Raw genomic sequence first — 20,583 nt, forward strand, 5'->3', positions numbered from 1 at the left:
GGAGGAGGAGGAGGAGGAGAGGGATGGAGAGAAAATTTGGAACTCAAGGGATGTGGAACTGAATTTTGTAAATTAAAAGTAAATAAATAAATTTAATGGGAAAAATAATTACAAATGTCATAAATTATCAAGAAAGAAAGAGAGAAAGGAAGGAAGGAAGGAAGGAAGGAAGGAAGGAAGGAAGGAAGGAAGGAAGGAAGGAAGGAAGGAAGGAAGGAAGGAAGGAAGGAAGGAAGGAAGGAAGGAAGGAAGGAACAAGTATCACTTCAGAACTACCATAAGAATGTGGGGAAGAAAACAAAGAATTAGTGATATGTATTATATATGTATTATAGTAATTTGATTAGTATTTTTGTTCAAACAGAAGAAAAAAGTATGGGCAAAGATGTAGTTGGCAAAAAAAACTGATGGTTAGGGAAAAATACTCTCGAAAGGGCATCACACATAAATGAAATTATATGATGTCACAAGATAATTGTTTTCTTCTTCCTGCTTTGTGATGAGATGAGAGAAAATCCAAGGAAGTCAAAAAGAACAAAGCAGAGGACTTCTACAGCAGAAATGTTGGTAGGCCAACAAAGGTTGTCTTTCTCACCTTAAACATAAAGAATGGTCTATGGGTACAAAAAAGAGGAGATTTTAGAGTAGTGGGTCTGAAACTTTTTTTTGGCTCAAGGTAAAATATCATTCTTTTTCATGTGAAATTCTGGCAAACTTTGGAAGGTTAAAACTCTTACATGCATATGTGCAAAAATGAATTCCCTATAATTTATCTGACCCTGTGTACCCAATCATAAATGTTAGTTTCATATAGTTTGGGGGCATAGTTAGACAAAATGTATGGCACACCTTTGGAGAAGCAATTTTCTCCACTCATGCTCAGGTAATAAGTATTTATACTATGAGAGGCACATGGGGACTGGAATTGACTAATAGAACTCAGATTTGGGTTTGTCATCCCTTAAATTGGCTCATATAATTTAGATTCTTATTATACTCTCTGTCTCTGTATTTCTCTGTCTCTTTCTCTGTGTGTGTGTCTCTGTCTCTCTGTCTCTCTCTTTCCTGGGGGCAGAGTTGAATTGACTAAGTTAAATGCACATATGACCTTATGTCATGACTCCATTGTCACTGGACATAGATAAGTTTAAAAAAAAAACTCTTAGAAAGGCCCTGAAAGGAAAGGGCTCCATCTAGCTTCCCTGTCACTCCCACAATATCACACAGCATGCTGCCTTGTACATACTAGTGGTGCAATAAAAGCTTGTTGAATGAATTAGACCTGTAACCTCTCAACCTGGGTTTCCCCTTCCCCCCTCCCCTCAGAACTGCCTGGCAATCATCCCCTGACCAAAGTCAAAGTCTCTTCTCAAACAAAACTTAGCATAACCATTAGTATCCCTGCAACTTAATTATAGTTCAGTTATTCTGGTACTGGCCAGACAGGGGATACTCCCAAATCCACATATGATTATTGGGGAGGGGTTTTTTTTTTGGCTATATCTTCCAAAGGGGGGAACAAAAACCACAGATAGCAAAGGAAATTTCCTTTTCGTTCTGGGAGTCTATGAGAGGAAGGGGCAGCAAGGCCTTAAATACTTAACTCAAGCTTTTTGTCTCTTTACAGAATGGACTTAATGACCCAAGGCTGAGCTCTTCTTGCTTGGTTCCTTGATTGAAGGATGCTGAAAAGTTGTCCATATTTTGATTTTCCTGTTGTTCTCTCCTCCAGACATCAGCTCAAGAGGCTGTCCCTAAATCATATTATGAATTAGGCGAATTTGGTTTGGGGATGCCCTCTCCTTCCTGATTTAGGTGCCCTCTTCTGTCAAATATTCCTGTTCCAAAACTGCTTTCTCAGGCTTGGGGCCTCTATAATACTAATTTCCTTAACTCCCCCCACAAAACTCTCTCAACCCAGATTAATTGGTTTTTTTTTTCCCCTCCCCAGTTAAACTGCCTTGTGTTAGGTCCCACCTGTCACCTCCCTTTTGATTTTTAAAGTAGCCTAGCTTAGCGTTCTAATCAAGCTGTATTTGCTGGCTAATGAGCCAATGTGGAAGAGGCAGCTGATACATGAGCTATTCTTTTTTTTTTTTTTTAAGCAATTGGGGTTAAGTAACTTGCTCAAGGTTACACAGCCAGGTGTTTCTGGGTGGGTGCTAAGTGTCTGAGCCGGGATTCAATCCCAGGTCATCCCAACTCTGGGGCCGGTGCTGCGCTGTGCTACCTGGCCGCCCCTACATGGGCTATTCTAATGTGGTAGTGGCCTCCAAAAGGGAGCACCTCTTGGCTTTGCTGTCAACAAATTTTAGTGACTTTCATGGTAGGTATTCAGAAGAGTATTTTTTTTTTGGCAGGGGGAGGAGGCAGATGAGGTCCTCTTTCCTTTCATGAAGTTATATAATTTTTTTTTTCCTGAAAGAGGTCTTAAAGATCAATCCAAACCTCATTTTTACTGAGAAAAAAAACAGGTTCAGAGAGTGACTTATCTAAGACCAAATATCTAGTAAGTGGCAGTGCCAGGATGCAGACCTTGATTGAAAGCCATGTTCTCTCCACCACAAGGAACTGGGGACATTATTTCCCATTCCTTTTTTTTCTTTTAAATAAGTTTTTATTGATGGAGTCTCTCATGACACCATAGTTTCCCCAGTACCCCTCTTCTTCCTCTTCTCAGAAATCCATTCCATAGATCAAATAGTATTTTTTAAAAAGGATTAAAGTCAACACATCAATACATTTAAAAAGTCTAAAAATTGGTGCACTGTGCTGTATTTGAGGGTCTCTTGCTTCTGCAAAAGGGGTGGTAGTGGTATCTTCTCCTATCTCTTCTTTGGAGCCTGCTTGTTCTTTATCATTTTTGCAATATTCACTTTTGATTTTGTTTTTGTTCCTGGTTCTTATTTCCATTAACGTTGTTGTAGGTGAGTGGATTGCTTTTGCTCTCAGCATACTTCACTCTGCATCTGTTCATGTAGGTGTTTCCATGCTTCTCTGCATTCATCACACTCATCATTTCTTAAATCAGAGTAACATTCCATTCCATTTGTGGTTGTTGTGCAGTTGTGTTCAGTCATATTCAACTCTTCATGACCCCATTTGGGGTTTTCTTTGTAGCAATACTGGAGTGCCTTGCCATTTCCCTCTCCAGCTCATTTTAGATGAGGAAACTGAGGCAAACAGGGTTAAATGACTTGCCCAAGGTCACACAACTAGCAAGTGTCTGAAGCTAGATTTGAACTCAGGAAGAGCAGTCTTCCTGACTCTAGGCTTGGGTCTCTATCCACTGTACCAGTACCACAATTTCTTTAGCCATTGACTGATCAAAGGACATCTATTTTGTTTCTATTTCTTAAGTAGGACATTTCTGGAAATAATTTGTCCCTTAAATCATAACTCTAGAGTTGGAAGGGACTACAGTGGCCATCTATTTCAATCTCTCTTGTTATAAAGTAGGAAAGTGAATACCACAGTAGTCAAGCAGAGAGAAGTACCTAGAGTGTTAAACCTGCTCTCAGAAAGGTCAGAGATTGAATTTACTAGTTGAGTCACTGTGGGAAAAACCCTTATCTCTCAGATCTTCAATTTCCTCACCTATAAAATGGGCATAAAAATATCTGAAGTATTTATCTTACAGGGTTGTTGCAAACTTCCAAGAAGGCATTGGGCAAACTTAAAGTCTAGTATAAATGGTCATTGTTATTATCACCCAAGGTTAAGAGCAGTTAATAAGCAGAGACAGGATTCAAATACAGGACTTTTAGCTCTTCAATGTTTTTGTTGTTGTTTGTTTATTTTTTTTCCCTACCATATTAATGCTGTCATTCTTATCTTGTGATGCTGGACCCACATGTAAAAAATAAAAATTTACTAAATTCCTACTTTGTGTCAGGCATTGTGCTAAGCATGAAGGGTACAAAGAGAGATACAAAGTATTGACACAAAGAGATAGAAAAAACATTCCTGCTCTCAAAGAAGTCATGGTTTGAAAAGGGAATTTTGAAGAGTGATTTTCTAGTGGTCTCTTCCTATATTCTTTCATTTCTTGATTAACAAAAATAGGTCTAATTAATCTATAATGTGCCAGAGTGGGCTCTGCTATGTATGAGTCAAGAGACCTCAGTTATAATTCCACATCTGCCACCAATTCACTGTGTGGCGTTGAGCCTTTCACTGAAACCCTTAGGGCTTCAGTACCTTTATCAATAGTGAGAGGCTTGGGCTTCATAATTTCTAAGATCCGATTTGGCTCAGACATTTTGTGATTCCAAGATCTTTCCCATTTACCTTGGGCCTCTCAGGAAAAGCTCAAGAATAACATTTTAAACTATTTTTTTCTTGAGACTTTCAGTCTTTCTCCTGCCTTCTCCCCAAAGAAAAAGATCTCAATGAATCTCAAGTTTCAACCCTCTCCCCCCAAATGTTTCCCTTCTCACAAAATCTCCAAGTTGTTTTTATTTAAAACTTGTGTACTTAATTGGTAGGGTTGACAAATATGATTTTTGAATATTAAATATACATTTATACACATATATTAAAGCTACAATTTAGATTTTTGCATATTCTTGCAGAAAATGAAGATGATGCCAATGCCTTATAGGAGCTTATAAACACATACTTGTTGTTCAGTCATTTTTCAGTCATATCTGACTCTTTGTGATCCCATGTAGGGTTTTCTTGGCAAAGATACTACAGTAGTTTTCCATTTCCTTCTCCAGATCATTTTGCAGATTGAGGGACTAAGGTAAATAGGGTTAAATGACTTGCCCAGGGTCACGAAGCTGTCTGAGGCCAGAGTTGAGCTCAGGAAGATGAGTCTTCCTGACTCTTGACCCAATATTCTATCCATTGCACTACCTAGCTGCCCTATAATTAGATACAGAAATACATAAATCTCTCCAAGAATTCATCAGCTTCTTCCAGAAGGGAACTACACTTAGAATAGCCACCGGCACAACTCTGCCATCCTGGTAGATTCCTAGCTTTCCCATAAAGTCCGACATGATTCCAGAGGTCACCCTGTATTTTGAATTCTCCTCAGAAGGCAAGCATACTTTGGGGCTGTTGGATATGAATTTTACTTCCCATGGGAGCTTAGCTTTGGAGTAACTTACTGGCTTTGCTCTCTAAGTAGAAGTAGGTCACTGCTCTGCAATTATGTGGGTGATTTTTTTTTATTTGTTTGTTTATCCAAGGAACATGATGAATCAGGAAATCCCCTTCTTGCTCAAGAAAGTTTGATCCCCAAATTCTTAAACTTGGGAACTCTCAAATTTGGAGTTACCCACAAGTTAGGCCCCAAAGCTAGTGTTACTCAGGCAATCTTCTTTCTCTGGCTAGAAGGTTACAGTATAGAAACACATTGCCTAGAAAATCCAAAACCCCCATTGTCTCAAGAACATTGTTCATGAATAACCATAGCAAAAGCAAGTCTGAGACCAGTCTGCTTTCTTTTGGGCTTCCTTCTCTGGATTCTAGGGAAGGTTTCAACAGTTGTCCTTTTCTTAATTACTTCTCCTAGCACCTTGCACTGAGTTCCATTATTCATTAAACATAATTCTTAGATATTCCTCAAATCAAGTCACTTATGAGGGCCCAGATTTCACGTAGTTGGTCAGTCCAGTGATTATACTCCCTTCGACACAGTTATACAAATTTGACCACAAAACAATACAGGTTTCCTTTGGACTTACTTTTTTTTAAATCTCATAAGACCTCTTCCAATGACCATACTTCCAAAAATAATCAGGAAAGAAAAAATAAAACAGACATAGAATAATAGAAAAAAAATAAAAAAGCAAAAGCAAAAGAGGGAAAAAAACCCTACCAAACTTCTCTTGTCATAGGGAAAGTCCGAGTCTGATGCCAAAAGAGTTCCCAATGCCTTGTAGCTCTCTTTCAAAAGGGATTTGGGTCTTAAATTTAAACTCACTCTCAGGTGAAAATTAATAGTATATCAGGTGATCCAAAATGGAGCATATTGATGATTTGAAGTTGACCAGAAATATAAGTTTTATCCTCTGGTCAAAAATAAACTGACCATAGTGGCAAAGAATTGAAAATGAAGAGGGCACCCATCATTTAGGGAATGGCTTGACAAATTATGGTATATGAATGTAATAGAATACTATTGTGCTATGAGAAATGATGAAAGGAGTGTTTCAGAAAATCCTGAGAAGACTCTTAAGAATTGATGTAGAGTGAAATGAGCAGAACCAGGAAAACAATTTGTGCAAAACCACCTTGTAAAAGCAAAACCAGTTTGAAATATTTTAGGACTTTAATTAATTTAGTGACCAACCAAGGGTTCCCGTATATGGATGGTGAAGTGTGCTACCTGCCTCATGACAGAGGGAATTGATTCAAGACACAGAATGAGTTAATCATTTTTACATGGTCAATGGGAAAATCTGCTTTGCTTGTCAATGTATATTCCTTGCAAGGGTTTTTTTTTTCTTTTCTTTTTCAAAGAGTATGGGGGTGGAAGAAAGAAAAAAAAACTTGCTAATTGAAAAGCTAATGTTTTAAAAATTCAAATGATCACATTTTCCTTCAAAAAAGAACATACTTGAGGTTTTTTGGACTTAAAAAAACTCCTTTATGTGAACCTAGAGTTCATAAGGATCCCAGACAATCTGTTTCAACTCAAGAGATGATAGAACAACCAATTTAAATCAGCTTTTTAAAACCCCATACAAAAACTGCTGAGTTTCAATGATGTGTGGGGTTCCTATGATCAAAAGTACTTTACTTTTATTTCTGGGATAGGGAATATTTAACTGGGAGAAGAGCTTAAACAGGATTGATCAGGGGAGTCCTTAGTCAATTACATGGATTCCTCAATCAACCAGAGGAATTTAAAGGGTATGAGTCTTTATTTGGTAGCATCTTAGAGCCACCTCCTCATGGAGAGTTGGGGCATGCCCACTGGTACCTTGCTAAGAGGATACTATCTTGTTCCCATTGACTAGATGACTAGCAAACTAGGTTTTAGGACTGATTCTTGTTAGAGAAGCCACCACTCTCTGCAGTCTATAAAAGCAAAAGGATAAGCCAAATTGATTTATTTTTTTATTTCCCTTTCACTTTTTTCCTATTGAAAAGTTAGATCTGCTCACCTGAAAAGTCAGGCAGAGGGGCCTGGTCAACATGGTGGGGAGGGCTCAGGAGAGAAGGCTATTCCTAGCCACAGTCCATCTACCATCAAGAACTAGAAATAAATGCCAGGGTCAGAGCCACAAGTGAGAGTTAGTTCTGTGTTTGTTTGTTTGTTTGTTTTTTAAAGCAATTGGGGTTAAGTAACTTGCTCAAGGTTACATGGCCAGGTGTTTCTGGGTGGGTGCTAAGTGTCTGAGCCCGGATTTGATCCCAGGTCTCCCCACTCTGAGGCCGGCGATCTTACTCACTGTGCCACCTGGCCGCCCCAGCTCTGTGTTCTTAATGGTAACCTGAGATGATAAAACCTGAGAGTGGACTTTCCCAAATTAATACATAGAAGCAGCTAGGACTCTGGGTGATTTCTTATAGAATCACATGGTAGAATGTGTGTCCATTTGGACATTCCAACAAGAATCTCTCCTTTGGAATTCCATTCACCTAACAGAATGAAGACAGCTGTGGTCCTTTCAGTAAGGAACCAGTGGGCATGTTCACACTCTCCATGGGGAGGTGCCCCTCAACTGTCTCTGAAACAAGGTTTGTAACCTATAATCTCATTACGTTGATTGAGTGAATTCTGTAAATGCTTCAGGGACTTCCCTGATTGACTCTTCTTAGAATGTTTTTGTATAAGAATGATTACTGGTGTTTTTATAGAACTTTTAATGTTCATGAAGCGCGTTAGCTCTAATAATAGAGAACTTTTATATAGCACTTGGAGGTTTGTAAAGCTCTTTACCTGTATAAGTAAATCCTCCCAGCAACCTTGAGAGGTATGTGTTATTATTATCCCCATTTTACAGATAAGGAAACTGAGGCACAGAAAAGTTAAGTGACTTGTCACACAACTAGTAAATATCAGAGGTAGGACTTAAACACAGTTCACCTTCTTTCCCCCACAGAGGTGTGCTGGCAAATATTTAACAACCAGCTCTCCATAAAAAGTCTCTATCAAAAGTTTTTAAGTTTAATATGCATTATTAACATTTTCTTCATAATGTTCTTAAGTATAGACAATAAAATGATAAATTAAGTCCTGATTTGTAGAATTTTGCCAATTACTGAAATATAAATGCTTAGAATGAAAGTTTAACATCAACTCTCAAGTTGTTGGAGCTGACTCTAGCACATCCCTGGGTCTTCCTAACTCAGACTCCTAATATCTTATTTTATTCTCCCAACAATTCTGTGAAGTAGGCACCACAGGTGTTATTAAGTCCATTTCAGAGATGATGCTGAGACAAAGAGAGGGGAAGTGATTTGCCTGTCATTCACTGGTAAGCACTGGAGGTGGGTTTTGAACACAGGTCTTCTTGATTCCATCAGTCACTCTACCCCACTATCTCATGCTACAAAAATCTAATTCTTGTTTGAACCACCAAAGTCACAGAAATAAAATCTCATTTTTTGTTTCTTTTCTCCCCAGCTGCCCTCTCAGGTTGGGAGAGCTGGCCTCTCTGTAATTTCAGAGCTCTCTTTTTGGGGATAATCCTTCCCCATTTATTTTCCTCCAATGCCTACCCTCACCCCACATATTCACCATGCTCCACAGAGGAGCCTAGAAAGGAGACCACAGAGCCTTTTTTATGCAAGTTACATTTCCATCTCTTCTTCCCTTCCCCCCAAATGAATGAGGAGAGAAAACCACCCCATAGACAAAGAAAAGTAAAGTTGCATGCAAAATAAACCCTTTCCAAAGCCCCAGACCAGAAACATCATGGTCCTATGGGATGGAAGAAAAAGCAGCCATATTATTTTTATGTCTCTGTGGGACAGTGATAAAAAGTAAAAAAAAAAAAGTGCTCCCAATATACCCTGAGTTTGGGGTGGCGGTGGGGAGGGGGAGACTTGTGGAGTTTTCTTTCAGGGGAGTCCACAGACCCAGATTAGACTGCCAGCTTTAATAAGCAGCCCATTAAATACACTTATAGAGGGGGCACTCCCTGCCTTGCTTGGGGAACTCCCAACAAGAATATGGGAAGGAATCTGGGGCCAATATACACAGCCTCAAAAGTTGCTTTAAATTCAATTTTAAAAGGGGGTTTTAGCAACTGTTATTAAAGTCTCTTTTCTCTAAAAATACTGCACTGTATGGGTGAGGTATTTAGGCATTTATCGCTGGCTTTAGGTAGTTACTTACCTTTCAGCTACTAAAGCTTATGAAAGATGTTTGTGAATTGGGGAGGGAGAGGCTTTCACTGCAACTGACATCAACTGGCATATTGACTGCAACTGGCATATTGTGTATGGGGAAAGTTAGCACTTTTGTTTTAGGGTCTGAGTAGAAAAAAACAATTTTAGGTTTGTGTTTCTTCTCAAGGAAGAAATTTCCTGATATTTCTGTCATTGTCCAGCAGTTTCTTATCTCTGTATAACAAGAATTGAAAAATAAAGCTAGCTGAGGAAAGAGTTGTATTTCTCACCATGCCCTGCCGCACTCCCAGCATTCTAGGTCATCTGTTAGCTGCCTGACCCCTATATGGAAACCCTATATAAGCCATACACATTGGGTGGTGTAGAAAATGACTACTGGCCCCTCTCAGCCCAGGAAACATATAGTATTTCTCTCCTGCCATTGACAAAAAATGTAATTGTGGTCTCCTCTCTGCTTGTATTCTCAAAGTTAAAATCATAACTTAATTAAATGGATCTGTCTTTCCAAAAGGCCCTTAAAATCATAAGCCTAAGAGGGAAAAGGAATCATAGGATCAAAATCAAGAGCTAGAAAGGCCCTCCAAGGCCAGCTGGTCCAAATGAAGGTACAGGGAGAATAGAGTATTTGCCCATGTTTGTCTAAGCAGGATTGAATGCTCTGGTTCTGCCTTTGGACCAGTACTCTTTCCATTTAAAGATCATTTGGCCCCTCACTTTAATTTCATAGCTCATAAACATGATGGGAAAGAAAGTGGGAGGATTTGAACCTAGGCCTTTTGGAGTCAAGTTCTGGAATCTTTTTTGCACTGTACCCCATTCCTCCTTGTAATGGATCACCCCTATTTATATGGACAGGGGGAGCTAGATGGCACAGTGGGAGCTGCTCTCAGAAATGTCCTACTTAAGAAACAGAAGCAAAGTAGATGTCTCGATCAGGGAATGACTAAACAAATTGTAGTACTGTCATAGTGGAGAGAGCACTGGGCCTGGTCTTAGACACTTACTAGCTGTGTGACCCTGAGCAAGTCACTTAACCCTGTTTACCTCAGTTTCCTCTTCTGTAAGATGAGCTGGAGAAAGAAATGGTAAACCGCCCTAGTATTTTTGCCAAGAAAATCCCAAATGGGGTCATGACTTGGATACTGATACAACTGAACTCCACAAGATATTTGTATGACAACAGGATTAAGGGAAAATCAGGAATCAGGGGAAGTTTTTCTTCCATGGTCTAGTCCCTAGGTGCTGAATCTCTTCTTCATCACTGAACTTCCAAAGTAGGAAGGACCACTGAGGTCTTCTAGGTCACCTCCAACTTGATAGAACATTTTCTCAACAACACTTGTGTTTGGGGGTCACTCCACCTTTGGCTCAAAACCTCTAATGAGGAAGATCTCACTGCCATCTCAGGGAGCCCCCATTATCTGATTCTCTTTCCTTCCTATAGAAACCAACTCATAGACTGAATCTATCTGCTGAATCTACTGAGCACTGAGCCCCTGGAAGGCAGGAATATTCACCTTTTTTTTTTTTTTTTGTAAAAAAGACCAACACAATAGCTTGTATTTAGTTGAGTCTTAGTAAATGTTTATCTGATTGGATTCATACTAAAGTATGTAATGACTAATAAGGTCATTTACATTAATAGTTCCTTAAGGAATAAATGTTAGTTTATCAGTAATTAAAAATGCCAGGTCATTTGCAGTTAAATAGTCAAAAATCCTCAAGCAAAATTAGCTCTGAAGGGGAAATTTCAGGCTTTTGAGAGCTGGTGATGAAGGAGGAGGAGGAGAGGGGTCTCTCAGAGGCTTGGAATATATGTCTATCTACTCTGAAGCATTGCTTATAGGCTCCTATTGTTTTCTGAACATCTGGACTGGGTGAGCCACCATCCAGCTGGGCCAATACATTTTTAGGTATGTGCTGTACTCTCTAAGACCATGAGAGCAGAGATACCTCAGGAGAAAATTTTTCCTTTCCTGGCTGCATGCATATATGACCAACGTTGTTTTATTTCATCATGTGTATGTGCATCTTCCCTCTATTGCCTCTTGGGTGAAGCATGAATTTCTCAAAGCAAGGTCAAGACCTCATAAATGTCTCATCCATTGTTACAGTCCCATCAATGAGGCCTTTGTTCAAGCATTGATGAGATTTCCTTGGCAGGCTATGAACTTGCTCTTCTCTGGTAATTGATGGTGACTTATAACTCAGGGATAGTTTATATTCCCCGAGTTACATAGACCCTTGGGTATACACAAAGTTTCAGAGACTGAAAAGACAACAGAAATAGAGAAACAGAGAGGAAAAGGGATAGAAGGAACCTCAGTCCCCCATAGTGAAGTTGGTGCATCTGTGTGGCCCCTCTAGGAAAGTAAAGGTGACAGCATCAGATGAACAGCACCAAGATGAAGAATTCCTGGCCCAAACAGGAGCCAGAGCTAAGGAGGAGGAAGGGACAGAGCCAGAATGTGAAAAAAATATACCCCTACCTGACCCATTAATGATATTGGGGGTTAAGTGATTTTGGCAGGTCAGGAGAGGGGCTGTCAACTTTTTAGTGATCCTCATTATTTTCCCTTTAGCAGTTAGGCTCCCCATTCAGTATAGTATGTTGAGTCTGGAGACAGCTCCTTGAGACAGGAGGATTGATTGACTGTCTAGCAATCCCAAGTCCCTTCTAATTTCAGGGGATGAGGTTAACACTACACATACTTCTGGGGAGCTATATAGGTCCCTGGGAGAGGTGGTAACAATAGAGAGGAAATTAGATTTGTTTTGATTATTGATGAGCTTGAGAATATGCTTAAGCCAGTCTAAGTGTTTAATAAGTACTTGTTGACTGATTGATATTGCCTACATGTTGGTCAATTACTGCTAGCAAGTTCCTAAAGATTAAGGACTATGTTTGGCTGAATCTACTTCCTCCCAGTCATCGGTGTGCTCAAAATCAGTCAGTCACTCAGTCAATGAACATTTATTAAGAGTCATCTATATGCCTGGTATTGTGCTAAGAAGAATTATGGAATCCTGGTTCTTAGAATTGGAGGAGATGGTGCATTTATTATTATTTCCATTTTGCATCTCCTATGCATTCCGTCACTTATCCATATTCTGTGGCTCACAGATTTCCCCACAGGTAGTAAATTGGCAGAAGAGCTAGGAGAGCCTAGAGGACCTGACTCCAACCACAATACTCTTTTCCTTTGACGAGCTGGGCTTTCTACAGTTAATGAGGATGCCTTAAAACACCTGGTAGTCAACCAAAACAAGAATTAAGCGCTCATCCTTCACCCGAAAATTCTAGCTCTCTGACATGGGACTCAAGTACAGAACCCTAAGCAGCCTCCATTGTTACTGACCTTAGAAAATCAACTCCTTCCCAAAATACTATTCTCATGCCAGTTATGGGAGTGATGCCGACTTTCCCCTATTAAGGGATTTGTTCCTGAGCACCATTTGTTATGAAGTACCCCAGATTTCTCTGCCAAAATACATAAAACCTCCCTTATCTCTCATTATAGATCTGCCATTGATATTCATCTATAAAATACTGGTGCATTTTACTCATCTATTCATAGAGTATATGTGCAGGATTGTGTGTGTGTGTGTGTGTGTGTGTGATTCTAAGCAGTTATACCCACACCCACACACCCACACCCCCCTCACACACACTGACCCACCAACCCCTCCTCCTTCCCTCCCCACCTATTCAGAGAAGTCTCTTCTAAACCAAATTATATAGAGAACAGTCAGTTGGCAACAGGGAGAAAGGATGGTCTAGAGAACTATCAGTGATTATCAGTGTATAAGACCTGGGAAAAGTTCAGATATTCTGAAATGCCAAGTATTTATTGGAAGCATAAGGGGAGGGAGATGGGAGAAAAGTAGAATGAAAGTGAGAAGAGAGAAGGAGAGAAAGAAAAGAGCGGAGAGAGCAGGCAAACACTCGCTAGTCATGTCTTTGTTCTGTCTTTTCTACCAGTATAGACGTGTTCAAAGTCTAGTATTTCAGTGAAGGGACTTTGCAACCCCAGCTCTGACAGACAATTGCCTCCAGGCGCCTTCATCCTGAGCCCTGTTAGTGCCACTCTCTCCCAAGCAGAGCCTAAGGACTTGGGGGGAGGGGGAGAAGGGGAAAAAAGAATAATTAAATTAAATTAGGGGGTAGGGGAGGGGGCAATCATGTCTAGTCCTGCAGCTCAGCTTGAAGCCCCAAGGTTTAAAGCTACAGGGCCAGGGTGGTGTGTTTCTCTAGATATTCTGAAGGAATCAATTCTCTCCAAAATCTGCCATTGAGAGGGAATGTCCACAGAGTATTAGTTCTTGGGTCAGTGTGGCATAATGACCTTATGGATAAATGAGCACACTTAACCACCCTATATAGACAGATATATTACATAGCTTCTTTTTCCTCAGTCTTCCTTCTGGAGCCTTCTTAGCCTAAAAAAAAAAACTCCAAATGACAGAGTGGATTTTTTATTCTGATGAAAGCCCTTTCTTTTTAGTGGCTTAGTTTGGGAACCCCATAAAGGGGTGATATTTGGTGAACAGGACATCTTTAGATCTTTTCCTTGAGGGAAATAGAAATGTGGGTATGTGTCAATGATGCTAGTGCAGACATATACAATTTTGTAAGAAAGCTGCTGAAAGGTAATGTTAATTATTGCTGTCTCTTAACAGTGATCATGAATGCCACAGAGGCTAAGTGTCTTGTGGTATACAGGGCATCCCCAAAGGCACATGCCCAAAGCCAGGTTTCCATCTCTGTAGGACCAAAGACTCTCAAAAAGATCCGGTTTTCACATTTGCTATTCTGAGGAGCAAAATGAAGACAGCAGTAACAAATTTTTTAAAGTTGCGTTTTGTTGTAATGTCATTTTAATATTGTTTTGAGGATGTTCTGCCCCAGGGGACAGCTGCAAATTTCTTTGAAAGCCTCTGGATACTTGGCAGAGTTTCCAGGATGGGTGGCCAAATGGGAGGGGGGGAGATCAGGGTGGTGGAGGAGGAACTCCTCCAAATCTCAAAATTTGAAAACAAGAGGAAATGCCCAAAGTGATAAGACACAGTTATCAGTGGAATAACCAAAAAACAAAACATCCAGTAGTTATTAATAGGGAAATAAACAAACCATGACTCACTGATCAACTTCAATCCTATACAGGCCTGGCCTTCATCCCAGTTCATCTCCTGCCTGTCTTAGTTGAACCCAGGGCGCCTGTGTTTTCAAAAACAGCCCATGTTAACATGATGGTCTGAAGCAATCTGGTAAGAGGGGAATAAACATCTATGGCTGTGCAGAAGTGATTCTGTGGGGGAAAAAAAAAGCTTCCATGGTATATACCCTTCCTAGGTGTTAAGCAGCTGATATGTCGATCTTTTTGTTTTAAGTGAACTGATGAGTTGGAGTCTGGAAGAGTTTGCTGCGAGAGAGTTTGAGGATGGGGTAGTCAGCAGTAACAAGAAGTTAAGTGAAGTGAGTGGCTTCAATTGGGATTGCAAAGGGAGGAGTGATAATTATTCATGGATCAGTATCTTAAGAAGATCAGATCTGGGTGCTCTTCTGCCTGAAGGCAGGGGGAGATAGAGACACTAGGGAGTCAACCAGAAAGACACTTCAATCTGAGGGCTGAAGGGGAATTTTGCTAAGTCTCATGGTAAAAGTAACAAAAAGGGGAAAACAGATTTCTCAGACAGTAGATTCTGGACAGAGGAATCCAGAATCAAGTATCATCATAAATATAGTTTTATTGATTTAGAGAGAGGGGAGACTTGAGGCCATCTGGGTCAGTTTTCCCAATTTTCAGATGAAGAAACTAAATCCAGGGAAAGTTAGGTGACTTGTCCAAGGTTATAATAGTAGGAAGGATAGAATGGGGAAAGACCTCAAACATTTCCCTGGGGGTTCTTGAGACCCTTCCAGCAAGTCAATGAGATGAAAATTATTTTCGTAATAAAAGTGACATTTTAATTTTAAATCTGGTAAAGAATGATGAATATAACCTACATTAAAAAAACTTTTGGGGGGTTCCTAATAATTTTTAAGAGTGTAAAGGGGCTCAGGGACAAAAATGTTTGAGAACCATTGATTTAGTTCAATGTCTGGTCTAGTCTGGTCCCCCTCTTCCTACAATTTGAGAGATGCAGAAATTGAAACTCAGAGAAATAAAATGTTTTGCCTAAGGTCATATAATTAGTAAGGGACAGAATCTGTTTCAAAATCTCTCTCCATTGCTTTCTCTGTCTCTATCTCACTGTCTATTTCTCTTTCTCTCTCTCTGTCTCTCTATCTCTGTCTCTCTCTCTCTTTCTCTTTCTCTGTCTCTCTCTCTTGCTCATACACACACACACACACACACAGAATTACCTCCCAAGACACATGAGGCTAGAGTTCATAAGAACAGCAAATATCTAAAGGTTTCATAGGTGATTTCTTTTGAAATGAACAGCAGCTCTATAATATATATTATATAATATATTGTAATATTTATTATATAACATATATACTACATATACTATAATGTAGGCACTGTATTCATTATTATTATTCCCATGTTAGAGATGGAGGTAAACTAAGGCTCATTGAAGTGAAGTGATTTCTCTTAGTCACATGATGAACATCACAGTTGGGATTTGAACATGGTTCCTTATTATCAAATCCATTTTCCTATCTATCCATTGCTCCTTACTGCCTTCCAATAATGCCCTGCGCCACTGATTGTCTTCTGCAGACTGCAGAAAATTAAATTTGTTCACCTCATGCTGGTGGCAAAGTCGTTTTTATGCATACAAGATGTCTAGTAGTGAATTGCCTTATGGCCATGGAGAAGTTTGGGTAAAAAAGACTAAGAGGGTAGATAATTTCTCCAAGGACTAAACCCATCAGAAAAAGAGTCTTGAAGGCTCTGTGTGACAGTAGCAGAAATGATTGTGAAAGGAATCATTTGGATTTAGTAAAATCAAGGCTCATTGAGGCAGAGACCATGTTTTTTTTTCCTTTGTCCAGCACAGTGCCAATAAATGCACTTGAATGTAATTGGTGAGCCTGGTAGTTTTATCACACATAATAATAGGAAACAGCACAGTCTGTGTCTCTCTCCTGAAGGTTCTATTCCTTGAATATAGGGAGTCTCTTGACCAACCCTACTTCTGTGTATGAGAGACACAACCCAGACTCCTGTGGTCAAGTATGGTATTGAGGATATTAGCTTAGAGATTCATGAAGCAGTCAACCACAAGATGCTTGCAAGTCATTATGGGTTATTGAGTACTGGGGCCCAGCAACCAGGAACTTTCTATAAATGGGTATGTTTTAATATGCTTCCTAAAATATATCACCTAGTTATTTCAAATGGATCTCACAATATGGAACAGATTATAGCACCAAGAATCTGTCAGGATATCCATATATACTGAACCTCATGACATAAAACACTCAAAACATACTCTAGAAATAGTTCAATAGCTAGCCAGATCTGTATATGTATGCCAATGTGCATATTACATATGTAAATAATGAGTACATATAATATATAGTATATATGCATATACACATATAGACATTCCATATCTTTTAAATATCTGGACATCCTGCCAATCTTTTTTTTTTTTTAACTATTTTTAAACTCAGTGAATAGAGTGCCGGCCCTGAAATCAGGAGGACCTGAGTTCAAATGTGACCTCAGACACTTAACTAGATTTGTGACCTTGGGCAAGTCACTTAAAGCCAACTGCCTTGCCTTCCCCGCTTCCAAAAAATAAGTTCCTTCAAAAGACATATTCCTTTAGATATATCTTTAATGTATGCTGTGCAAACTGTGAGAAACACATATGATACAGCTGGAAAAGTTATTTTGCCTCTTCCTATTTTCTCCTCCTATTCCCACTTGACTGACCTCTAATACTAATTTCAAGTCAATGTTGTTAGCTAAATACTCATGGTGTGTCTGTCCATCATATTCTACCACAATTAGAAGGATTAGGTTGCTTTCTGCTATTCAGCAGAGATGTCTCTTTAAAAAAAATGTTTGCCTCTTAGAATCATGAATCTTTGTTTGAGCTGGAAGGGACCTTAGGAATCATCTAGACCAGTTCCTTCATTTTAGAGACAAAGAGACTGCATTTCATGAAAGGTAAGTCATTTGCCTAAGATGGCATCACTAGAAGCACATCTGGGCACAGGAATTTTTGCTTTTGTCTTTGTATTTCCAGTATCTAGGACAGTGCCTAGCACATATCAGGTGCTTAATCAGTGCTTTTGGCTTTATTGATCATGTTAAACTTAAATCCATTTGACTATAAATCAAAGATTTTCTTGTTAAAATTTTCCCGAGATCTGCATTCAGATTGTATTGAAAAACCAAGTCATGATAATAAAATGGACATAACTCTACGTAATTTATTAATAATTGGAAGACCGATTTTCAGGCAATTTGAAAGTTATAATTTTCATTGAATCAGGATTTTTAGAGTGGGAAGGGACCTTAGACTTTTAGTCCACCTTAACTTGTCCAGTGCAGGAATCAATCTATCCTGACAGTCATTTAAACAAGTCATCCAACTTGCTTAAATACTTTTCTTCCTCATAAAGTGGCCACTTGATCTTGCACAACTCTCATTATTAGAAAGTTATTTAAGTTTGGGACCAATATTTGTATGCACCTGATAGAATTTTATTGTTTGTCCTTCATTTCAAAGAGGACAAATGACATCACAGGGTGCTATCTTGACTCGTGCATGAATAGAATTTAAGTGAGGCAGAATTGTGCAAAGTTGTCAGACTCACTCTCTCTTCCAGAGTCATTAAAGTTCAGTGGCAAGACAAAAGTCAAGATGACTGGCCAGGGCCTGGGATTCAGTGGATGCCATTGGCGTCTTAGCTGTCTGACCTAGCTCTATGTGCTTCACAGAGCCTGCTTCAGCTGCCTTCATGATTACTGAAACAAAACGTTCATATCCCCTATTCCACAGGGGCAGTTTTCACATGCTTAGGGTAGACACTTCCCCTAACTCATACCTTGGTTACCCTCAATCTGGTTTAACCCATCTGGGGAGATGGTTTTACCAGAGTCTGACCCCTGAACGTGCTACAGCTTCTTGGAGCCACAGGTGAGAGAGTTAGGTAATAGGTAGACACCAAAAGTGGATTAGCAGCCCCAAAAAAGCCTTGACAAATCCTCTCACCAGAGATTCTAGTCCTCCCTGAAGACCCCATAAACCCCAATTGTGTATTTGGAACCATGTACTTAGAATTGAAAGGCAACTTTGGGGTCATAATCTCCCCATTTTGCAGATGAAGAAACTAAGGTCTGGAAAAATTAAATGATCACATTAGAACCAAGATTCTTCTGATTCCCAATCCAGTATTCTTCTATTACCTATCTCCTCTTCCTCATGTGACATTGAGCAAGTCACTTAACCCTTTTTGCCTCAGTATCCTCATCTATAAAATAAGCTGGAGGAGGAAATGGCAAATTCCAATATTTTTTTAAGGGATATTTCTCAAGATAAGAATTTATAGGGGGATGGTAGTAAAGACAAAATTATCACCTTAGTAATCTGGGCTTTGTCCCAATTTTAGGCCCAATTTTAACCTCTAACTATACAAAATAAGTCTAGTCTCTCCTTTACAATATGACCCTTCAAATACCTAAAGTCACTTCTCATGTCTTACTTTGATCTCACATACTTCAAATATTATATTATATAATTTCTCCAATGGATCTTCATACAAAATGTGACCCACTCCCCTATCGCTCTGTTTGCCCTATTCTTATACACTTATATTCTTGTAATGTTAATGGAATCTGAAGATCCCTTTGTATCAGCACTAAGCAGGTGCTTAGCACCTTGTTTCAAATTAAGCCTCTGTAAAAAAAAACAAAAACAAAAAAATCACAAAATCCTTAATTCCATCACAGACGTAATTTGTGGTGGTATGATATGAACCATAGGTTGGTATGAACCCCTGTTGCTGACATAACAGGAAGGGGCTGAACAGGGAGGAGCTATACCATATATAAGGAAGAACACAAGCTGGACAGACAGAATTTTCTGGGGTAAGCATCATGGAGGCAGGGCAGCTGCTGCTGGACTGAAGACTGAACTGAGAATTGAGAAAAACTGAGCAGAGGACTCTTGTGGTGGCAAAGTCAATAAGGAAAAAACTTGTGGTATCCCGGGACTCTGTTTGTCTGCTCTGTGTTGATGTTTGTTTGTGATACTTTGTACAGAAGCCCTGGGACCTTACTGGAAGCCCTGAAAGAGGATTTTCTGGTTGTATGTATACAGGAGTGCTGGAGGAGTGTTTTGGAGGTCCTGGGACTTTCCTGATGATTTGTGCTGACCTCTTGGACCTTGTTTGTGGGTCTTTGTTGATTTCTATGTTGATGATTTGTGTTGAGTTCTCAGACCTTGTTGGTGGGTCTGAGCTGATTTCACAGGCAGATAGTGAATTGATGATGGTGCTGGCAATGTGCATGAATATTACTGTGATTCTGTCAATCTTTGTCTTCCCAGAAACAGGAACTGTGAAGGACTTGAAGTATACTGGACACTGTGAACTTCAATATGGAACAGGAACTGGATGAAGAACTGGACAAGTAGCTGGACAAGGAAGTGGAAGCTGCCTGCCTTTGAATCCAGGTGACAGTCGGAGCTGAGACCATGGAAGAAGAACCATGGAAGCTGAGAGCCAGCCTTGAGTACAGCTGAAAGAAGACTTTACTTGGATCTGTGTACTGACTGAGAAGATTATGATTTACTGTGACCTAGGGGTGGAGAACTTTGACTTTTGTACCTTGTAATTGAATTAAGGATTTTTTGATTGACTAAATCAATGTACTTTGTTTAAAACTATGTGACCAGTTTGGTGAAAACGATGTGGCCTTTTTTGTGATAAGTTCTTGAGTTGTGACACGGTGAATGCTGTATTTTTATTTTCTGTGATAAGTTGTAACATTGTGAATGCTATATTTTGATTTTCTATGAATGTTTTGCTCCAATTTGTTATTGAATAAAGAGCTCACTATACTATGTAATCAGAACCTTGAAAGGTGTTCACAGCAGCAGTCCTCTGGAAAGCTACTCATGTGTGGCTTTACAATTCTCCATGTCTTTCATACAATATGTTTCTTAGAATCAGCTGCTGATGTTTCTTGTTTGTTTCTACTTTCATTGCTCAATTCATTTTCTCTCACTTTGTAAAGTGAATTGTATGTTATAATATATAAGTCTACATGGTAGTAAAGGAAGAATACACACACAATC

At 39.4% G+C, this 20,583-nt stretch overlaps 1 long non-coding RNA gene across 1 annotated transcript in view; it reads left to right on the forward strand.

The window, feature by feature from the left end:
• The window catches only part of LOC138151564 (uncharacterized), a 37,117-nt gene extending 16,776 nt beyond the window's left edge, over window positions 1-20,341 (forward strand). The window contains exons 2-3 of the long non-coding RNA XR_011165862.1: window positions 14,480-14,583; window positions 19,834-20,341. This is a non-coding gene — a long non-coding RNA (uncharacterized lncRNA). The remainder of the gene's footprint in view (window positions 1-14,479; window positions 14,584-19,833) is intronic.
• The last annotated feature ends 242 nt before the right edge of the window (window positions 20,342-20,583 follow it).

This window comes from Petaurus breviceps, unplaced genomic scaffold, assembly GCF_028583685.1.
Source record: "Petaurus breviceps papuanus isolate PSGF00001 unplaced genomic scaffold, PetGlider_PUasm1.0 90903, whole genome shotgun sequence".
NCBI classification, from domain to species: domain Eukaryota; kingdom Metazoa; phylum Chordata; class Mammalia; order Diprotodontia; family Petauridae; genus Petaurus; species Petaurus breviceps.